The sequence below is a fragment of the Mauremys mutica genome, chromosome 9 (genome assembly GCF_020497125.1).
Source record: "Mauremys mutica isolate MM-2020 ecotype Southern chromosome 9, ASM2049712v1, whole genome shotgun sequence".
Taxonomy (NCBI): Eukaryota; Metazoa; Chordata; order Testudines; family Geoemydidae; genus Mauremys; species Mauremys mutica.
The window spans coordinates 32672653-32681139 of NC_059080.1; the positions used below are offsets into that span (position 1 = coordinate 32672653).

The 8487-nt window shown below is 46.0% G+C and overlaps 1 long non-coding RNA gene across 1 annotated transcript; it reads right to left on the minus strand.

The window, feature by feature from the left end:
* Nucleotides 1-1385: 1385 nt before the first annotated feature.
* On the minus strand, nucleotides 1386-8221 carry LOC123377062. The gene is made up of 4 exons (XR_006582065.1): nucleotides 8116-8221; nucleotides 4340-4433; nucleotides 4074-4119; nucleotides 1386-1894 (listed from the first exon to the last, which is right to left on the minus strand). It is a non-coding gene; the product is annotated as an uncharacterized LOC123377062 (long non-coding RNA).
* Nucleotides 8222-8487: the final 266 nt, after the last annotated feature.

The window sequence follows — 8487 nt, forward strand, 5'->3', positions numbered from 1 at the left end:
ACCAGACCTACCCCCCAGCCCGGGTTGGGACGAGCCCATGCAGTGGGACTTCCCGGGGCGAGACGCCGTGGACCAGGTAGGCCAAGAGGGGGATAGTGGAAGTGGCCCGGGGGCAGCTGACCTCAGTCAGGCTGCTGACCAGACTGAACCCATGTCAGTGTGTTGCGGTCAGGATCCCCACTGACCGGCAGCGGTGAGGACCGCTGCCTAGGGCCCCGGGCCGGGACACAGTGGAGTGGGTGGGCCTGTGTCCCCCCTGCCACCCCACTCACGGGTGGCAGTCGTCCCCCTCTACCTACTGGCTCAGCCTGCCGCAAAAGGCCTGAGCCCCTGTACTGCTTGCTACTGGCCCAGCCTGCCACAAGAGGCCTGAGCCCCTGTACTGCTTGCTACTGGCCCAGCCTGCCACAAGAGGCCTGAGCCCCCGTACTGCTTGCTACTGGCCCAGCCTGCCACAAGAGGCCTGAGCCCCTGTACTGTTTGCTACTGGCCCAGCCTGCCACAAAAGGCCTGAGCCCCTGTACTGCTTGCTACTGGCCCAGCCTGCCACAAGAGGCCTGAGCCCCTGTACTGCTTGCTACTGGCCCAGCCTGCCACAAGAGGCCTGAGCCCCTGTACTGCTTGCTACTGGCCCAGCCTGCCACAAGAGGCCTGAGCCCCTGTACTGTTTGCTACTGGCTCAGCCTGCCACAAGAGGCCTGAGCCCCTGTACTGTTGTTACTGGCTCCGCCTGCCACAAGAGGCCTGAGCCCCTGTACTGCTTGCTACTGGCTCCGCCTGCCACAAGAGGCCTGAGCCCCTGTACTGCTTGCTACTGGCTCAGCCTGCCACAAGAGGCCTGAGCCCCTGTACTGTTGTTACTGGCTCAGCCTGCCACAAAAGGCCTGAGCCCCTGTACTGCTTGCTACTGGCTCAGCCTGCCACAAGAGGCCTGAGCCCCTGTACTGCTTGCTACTGGCTCAGCCTGCCACAAGAGGCCTGAGCCCCTGTACTGTTTGTTACTGGCTCAGCCTGCTACCCAAGGCCTGAGCCCCTGTACTGTTTGTTACTGGCTCAGCCTGCCACAAAAGGCCTGAGCCCCTGTACTGTTTGTTACTGGCTCAGCCTGCCACAAAAGGCCTGAGCCCCTGTACTGTTTGCTACTGGCTCAGCCTGCCACAAAAGGCCTGAGCCCCTGTACTGTTTGTTACTGGCTCAGCCTGCTACCAAAGGCCTGAGACCTATTTAGACTGTTTGTCGCCCAGCCCCTGCACCAGGGGGCCTGGGCCTGTCCTAGCCTTAAAGAGACAGGACAGAACCCCTGTGAGACAAGCGGGCCGGTGTGGCTCCCCTCCTCCCCTCAGAGGGTTGAGCCCCGGACCCACCTGTTACACAGACGTAGCGTATTCAAATATTAAATGGTCATAAGGATCCTAGCAACTTGTTACACTGAGTAATTATAAGAGAAAGCAGAACATAACCAACTTTCCATCTGTTTGGTTCTTTTCACTTAGGATTCAATCCTGGAAGGTACTGAATGCCCTCATCTGCTACAGACCTTGGTGGAAGTTGAGACCACTCCATCCCTCTCAGGAGGTGCCCAGAATCCTGCAGGAGCTTAGTCAACACAGACACTACAGGAACTCCCCCACTCTACCTTTCTTCACATCATTCTCTCTTTTGCAGGTAACACTCTTCTCCATCCAGGAATGGGAATGAAGAGTTGTCATCTGAGGCAAATCCATTCTCCTTCCAGACTAATTTACAACTTTGTCCTGTCTTCCTGTGATCATTTATTCAAACCGCACACAGCACTTGCTTCTTCCAGTCATCTGAGCAATCAGGAAATCTTTTGACTGCAGGTGTGGGTTGTTTTTCCTTTGTTAGGCACACACACAGGAAATTATGTCCTACTCTGTATTTGCACACAAAAGGTATATTTTTAGATCAATATCTTTGAAACTGGGCAAAAAAAGTAATAAATTAGGCACCTACAGAAAAAGCCAGGTTTTCAGATGTTGAGAACCAACTCCTATTGAAGCCAATGTCAGCTGCAGAGGTGCCTAAATGTGGATTTAGATACCTAACTTTAGGAACCAAAGTCTGAAAATATTGGCCCATAGCACCTGTTATTTTCCTCATCAGCAAGGATGAATTCAATAGTAAATGCAGCACCATAGCTCATAACTCAGTGTCCATCCTTCAGAACCATCTCAGCCCCTTATTCCCTAGTCAGCTTGTTCCTGTGGTTTTCTCACAGTGCTATAGCTGTTAATTGCACATTTCCCTTGCCTTCAACACATCTTTGGCCTGATTTTCAGAGGCAATGAGAATATGCAGTTCCCATTGACCTCAGATGGAGTCACGGGTGCTCTGAAAAACAAGGCCTAGATACGTCAATAAGACTCTGTGCCCAGCCTGAAACATTATGTAGGGATTATCCCAAACCACCTTTCAGCTAGCGGCCAATACATGTACATATGTGAGTGAGATACAAGTGAGCTTTTTACAGCTCAAAAGCCTCTCACCCCATCCTACATCACTACCTTTGAGAAAAAAGGTGCTGTCAACTCCTTGTCATACAAGACAGAAGTAGTAACTGTTTTCCACACTTCTCACTAAAGTGACCAAGCACTTGACTACAGTGAAGGCCTCATGTCATCTCCCTACAGCATACTTACAGCATATGTCAGGTAGCTCTGTTCCCCTCTCCGTCTCAAGATAGAGAGGCAGTCCCTCAATGTGAAAGGGACAACAGAAATTGCACAGAAGAGCACAAAGATCGGATTGCTACTGTTACTCAGCACTGAGAGGGATAAGACTAAGGGTATGTGTACACTTACCGCGCGGGTCGACGCGGTGAGTTCGACTTCTCGGAGTTCGAACTATCGCGTCTAATCTAGACGCGATAGTTCGAACTCCCCGCGCGCTCCGGTCGACTCCGGAACTCCACCACTGCAAACGGCGGTGGCGGAGTCGACCTTGGAGCCGCGGACTTCGATCCCGCGGTGTCTGGACGGGTAAGTAGTTCAAACTAGGGTACTTCGAGTTCAGCTACGCTATTCGCGTAGCTGAACTTGCGTACCCTAGTTCGACCCCCCCCCCTTAGTGTAGACCAGGCCTAGGTGATTAACAGAATACTTTGGCTTGCAGGCCCTGGCAACCTCTGTGGGTGAGGTTCCATATAGCTTTCAATAGCTCCCATTTTGGTCAGTGAAAGAAAAATGGCAGCTGCTGCCACAGCAGAGCCAATTGCCACAAGACAGGACTCCGAGGATACAAGACACTTGGGGTGCCCAGTGGCTGGGAATTCATTGCAACTGCAGAGGCATTTGAAAGAATACTCAGGAACCCTCTGAATTTATTGTCCCTGATTTCCAACCTGCTTGAACACTGTGTGTTCCGAAGAGTCACTCAGACTCAACCATTATTATAGTCACATCCCGCTTACGGGAGAATGTGAACAAAAGGGGAAAAGTCTAATAAATAATAGGGTGAAAACTGGAGCACAGAGGAGGAGGGGAGAATAAAAAGCAACTCATAGATGGCCAAAAAAAAAAAAGAAAAGAGGAGCAGAGAAAGGGAGGAAGAAAACATCTAATGAAAAAACGTAGCACTTGTTCTTCAGGTGACGTGCTGTTCTGTATCACATCAAATCCAGCATACCCGGCCCAGGCAGAATCTCACTGCAAGGCTGATCCTTCAGTGGCACAGAGCCAACATAAAGGTTTGACCACCACATATCCACCTTGCCACCAGCATAGATGCAGAAAGGGGATGGGGCTAGAGAAAAGGGTACACAATCGCCATACCTATATGCCACCCTGACCTTGGGCTGTGATTTTGTCCACTTATAGCCATTAAAAGCTGGCATACTGTATGTTACAGCAGCTCTCATGCTGCTTTAATGTGATACAGGAGGAACCACAAGCATGGAGAAGCACTAGGGTAATGGGAGTGCAAAAGAGAGCTTTAAACCTCCTTTGCACCCCACCCCTTGACCTGCACCATGTGCTTTTTGGCCATGTCACAAGCTATAGCCCATAATATACACCACATCTACAGCATATATATAGTGTTCAAACCTGTCTCACCAGAGGTCGGCTTTATCCATAATTCACAGCACAGACAGCCATTTAGCTGGAAAATAAATGAATGAATTGCCCTTGGAACAAGCATGGATTTGAATTCAACTAGCAAAAAGTTCATGAATACAAACCAGTTTTCTGAACCCCAGAAGGCTGTTACCAATTCCCCCTTACCCCTTCAACTCCGTGGTTTTGACCCATCCCAAGTTTTCCATTCAAGTAGTCTTTTTAGTCACATTTGAAGGACTTTCCAACAGTTATGCAATACTCACTGGCTCATGCTCTGTGTTTATAGCAGTTGGATTAGGTGGGCACACTGCTTTGGCAACTCAGTGTATTATAAAATGACACTCCATGGGCCTCTGGCTGGAAATAAGCAACACATTTTGAAGTTAATGTTCAAATCAATCAACCAAGTCTTCACACCTCACTTGCTGATAAATATGTAACTTAACTTGATAAATTCTTTGATTCCAAGGTTGTTTAGTTCTGACATCATTCCTGCCTATTTGTCTGTTTCGATATCACATTACGTTTTTCATTATCCTGGACCCTAAGCAAGTGATGCACGTTACTATTTCACACTAGAAATAACAGAATTGTGTGTGGTTTTTAAACTTACTTTTCATTGGAATTACTTACAAGTAAATAGGTATCTGTAAATGTGTTTATGTATCTATATTTACATCTATCTGTATCTTAAGTAGTTATACTCCAGAAGACCTTATTAAGCAAGAACTTATGTTCTAACGTTAACATTCCACACAAGCTGAAGGCAATGTCCATAGGAATACATTGAAGTACATATACACTGTTCCCCCTACATTCTTGATAGGGACAATTACAAATAGCAAGGCATTGTTTCGGAAACCCTTATCCTTTCGAGCCTTCATTTCTTTTACACACAAAACTCATCAACTTGACATGCAGGATCATTCCTTGAGACACTGAAAAAATTCCCTCACACACACTAAATGTATCTATCTGTTGATACACATTAAAATGTCCACAGATTAAAAACATATTTAATATTACACCAAATCCTGCACTTCGTACCAAGTTAAAAATCCCATTGAAGTCCATATCAATAATAGTGGTAGCTGAAAATCACTGGGAAGAGTTTGCTGTTTTTTAAAAATTTTTGCTTGTTGGTTTAGTTTTTTGTTTTGTTTTAATTTGGGAAGGAGGGTTATTTTGCTTGGGAGTGTCCTTGGATTTCTGCTGTTCAATTTTTCCTTACTGATTACAAAGGTAAACTATGTGCATTTATTACTGAAATAATTTCAGTTACATGGCTTAGATGCAAGAGCACTGTGACTCCAAAGGTGCGAGTATCATTCCCACCTCTACCACTAGCCTGCTGCATGAACTTGAGGCAGAGATGACCCGTACCTGCTGATAGTGGGGTGAGAGGGGAGGTACAGAGTGAGGGCAGAGGCTTTAGCAGATGTTACTGAGAATGCTCAGTCTGTGTGAGCATGCTCAGTACAAGCCAAACAGCAAATCTGTGGGGACATGTGACCTCGCACGCTCTCCCCCTGCATCACCTCTGTCTTGAGAAAGGCACCTCTCTGCTTATGTCTAAACTTTCCCATCTGTAAAACGGGAATAATGATGCTTATCTCCTGTGTAACCGACTTTGAGATCTGCAGATGAAAAGTGCTATAGAAAAGCTATAATAATAATATCCAAAGTTTGATTTTTACTTGGGTTCCAATCTTGCAACTCACTCTTAGTGGATGGATCATTAAAGTCCAGGGATCTCGGAACAGGCCAGGGGGTCTTGCCCATGCAGTATAAATTGCAAGGTCAACACTGTGAATGTAACAATTACAATTCTGCAAAACCAGTGTTTACATCGCTTTTATCATGGGGGACGTTGACTTATTTTTTTAGAAAAAGCCTAAAACATGCCAAAGTAAATGTGACCAATGTTTGTAGAGTATACATGTGAATGCCCTTCCTGAGGAAGATGGCTGGTAGCACAATGAGGAAGCTAGTAAGACCTATCTGGAACAAGGACCTCAGGAGAGATTGCTCATCACTGAATAGTATCAGCTAACAGGGATAATGATATTAAAACTCATCAGTGATGCTAACCAAATTTTTATTTTTAGTATTTAGATTTTCTCCTGAACTGAAAAGCCAACATTATCCACTGCTGCAAGTTTCCCAGAACATTTAAATACAAATAAAATTGAATTTGCAGAAATATTATATCTCAGATCAATGTGCCTCTTTTAAAATAACCCCTTAAGTGCCAAAAGTGCTACTTTAAACATAAGTTTCTTAAAGGCTTTATAAATAGAATCCCATAAATTCCAAATATAGGGTCTCAACATGGAAATTAGGGGCTAGATCCTTGGCTCCTACATGGATCCTTTGCACTATATTGGCAGGACAAAGGGGCTGGAAAGACAACATAACTATCTCCTGAAATTTCCCCCAGCACTGGGGAATTGCTGGGGAGTATGGAACCAGTGTAGTAGCTGTATGTCAACCTCTTCCCTAACTCTGGCTTAGGGAGTGGGACTGGGAGAATGGGGGCATGGCTGGAGGACAGCTGTGTTCTGGCAATTCCCAGCTGCCAGAGTGGCCCCTGGGGGCCATAGGCAGCTGGATGCAATCCACAGCAGCCCACACTAAGCCCAAAGATCAGGAAGCTGTAAAGGTGGCAGAAAGCCAACTTCCCCTTTCCTTCAATCCAGTCAGGTCCTGCACTGAGTGTAATTCAACTGGACCTGAGAATCCAGCCCTATATTGTTCACATCAATTTAGAAATATGTTACTACATGGAATCACAGAAAAGTAGAACTGGAAGAGACCTCACTAGGTCATATAGTCCCCTGCACTGAGGCAGGACTAAGCATTACCTAGACCATCCCTAACAGTGATTGTCTAACCTGTTCTTCAAAACCTCCATTGACAGAGATACCACAACCTCCCTAGGTAGTCTGTTCCAGTGCTTAACTACACTGACAGTTCGGAAGTTTTTTTCCCCAGTCTTTCCTTGTAGGACGTTTGCTAGACTTTGAATCATTTTTGTTGCTCTCCTATGGACTTTTCCCAACTGGTCCACATCTTTCCTGATGTGTGATGCCCAGAACAGAACAGAGCACTCCAGTTGAGGCCTCAGCAGTGCTGAACAGAGTGAAAGAATTATTTCTCGTGTCTTGCTTACAACAATCCTGCTAATACATCCCAGAATGATGTTCGGTTTTTGCAACAGTATTACACTGTTGACTCATATTTAGGGCTAGTCTACACTGGCAACGCTAAAGCACTGCCACGGCAGTGCTTTAACGTACATTGTGCAGTCACTGCGCAGCGACCACACAAGAAAAAAAACCCACTTCCAAGAGGGGCGTGGCTCCCAGCACTGGTGCACTGTCTACACCCCTGAGCGAGAAAGTTGCAGTGCTGTAAATTGCCAGTGTAGACAAGCCCTTAGTTTGTGATCCACTAAAACCCCCAGAACCTTTTCCAGGGTACTTCTTCCTAGGTGGTGAGGGGGGAGGGATAGCTTAGTGGTTTGAGCATTGGCCTGCTAAACCCAGGGTTGTAAATTCAATCCTTGAGGGGTCCATTTAGGAATCGGGGGCACACACACAAAATAGTTGGGGATTGGTCCTGCTTTGAGCAGGGGGTTGGACTAGATGACCTCCTGAGGTCCCTTCCAACCCTGGTATTCTATGATTCTATTTTCCACTTAGGAAGGAATAATCATTTGTACTAAGTGTAATACTTAGGATGAAATTCAGTATGGATAAATACCATCTATTTCAGACATTCCTCCAGTTTGTCAAGATCATTTCAAATTCTAATCCTGTCCTCCAAAGCACTCACAACCCTCTCCCAGCTTGGTTCATCAGTGAACTTTATAAGTATGTTCTCTATGCCATCATCCAAATAATTTTGGAAGATATTTAATAGAATCAGGCCCAGTACAGATTTCTGTGGGACCCCACTTGATATACCCTTCCAGCTTGACAATGAAACAATGATATCTACTCTCTGATCAAGGTTTTCCAACCAGTTGTGCACCTACCTTATAGTAGGTTCATGTAGGCTATGTTTCCCTAGTTGGTTTGTGAGAAAGTCAAGCCTTCCTAAAGTTGAGATAAATCACATCTACAGCTTCCCACCATCCACAAGGCTTGTTATCCTGTCAAACAAGGATATTAGGTTGGTCTGACATGATTTGTTCTTGGCAAACCCATGCTGACTGTTACTTATCACATTATCTTTAGATGCTTACAAATTGATTTTTGAATATTTCCTTCATTATCTTTCCAAGTACCGAAGTCAAGCTGACTGGTCTGTAATGCCGTAGGTTGCTCTTATTCTCCTTTTTATAGATAGGTAAATATAGTACCCTTTTCCTGTCCTCTGGGCCCTCCATAAGATAATCTTGAATGGC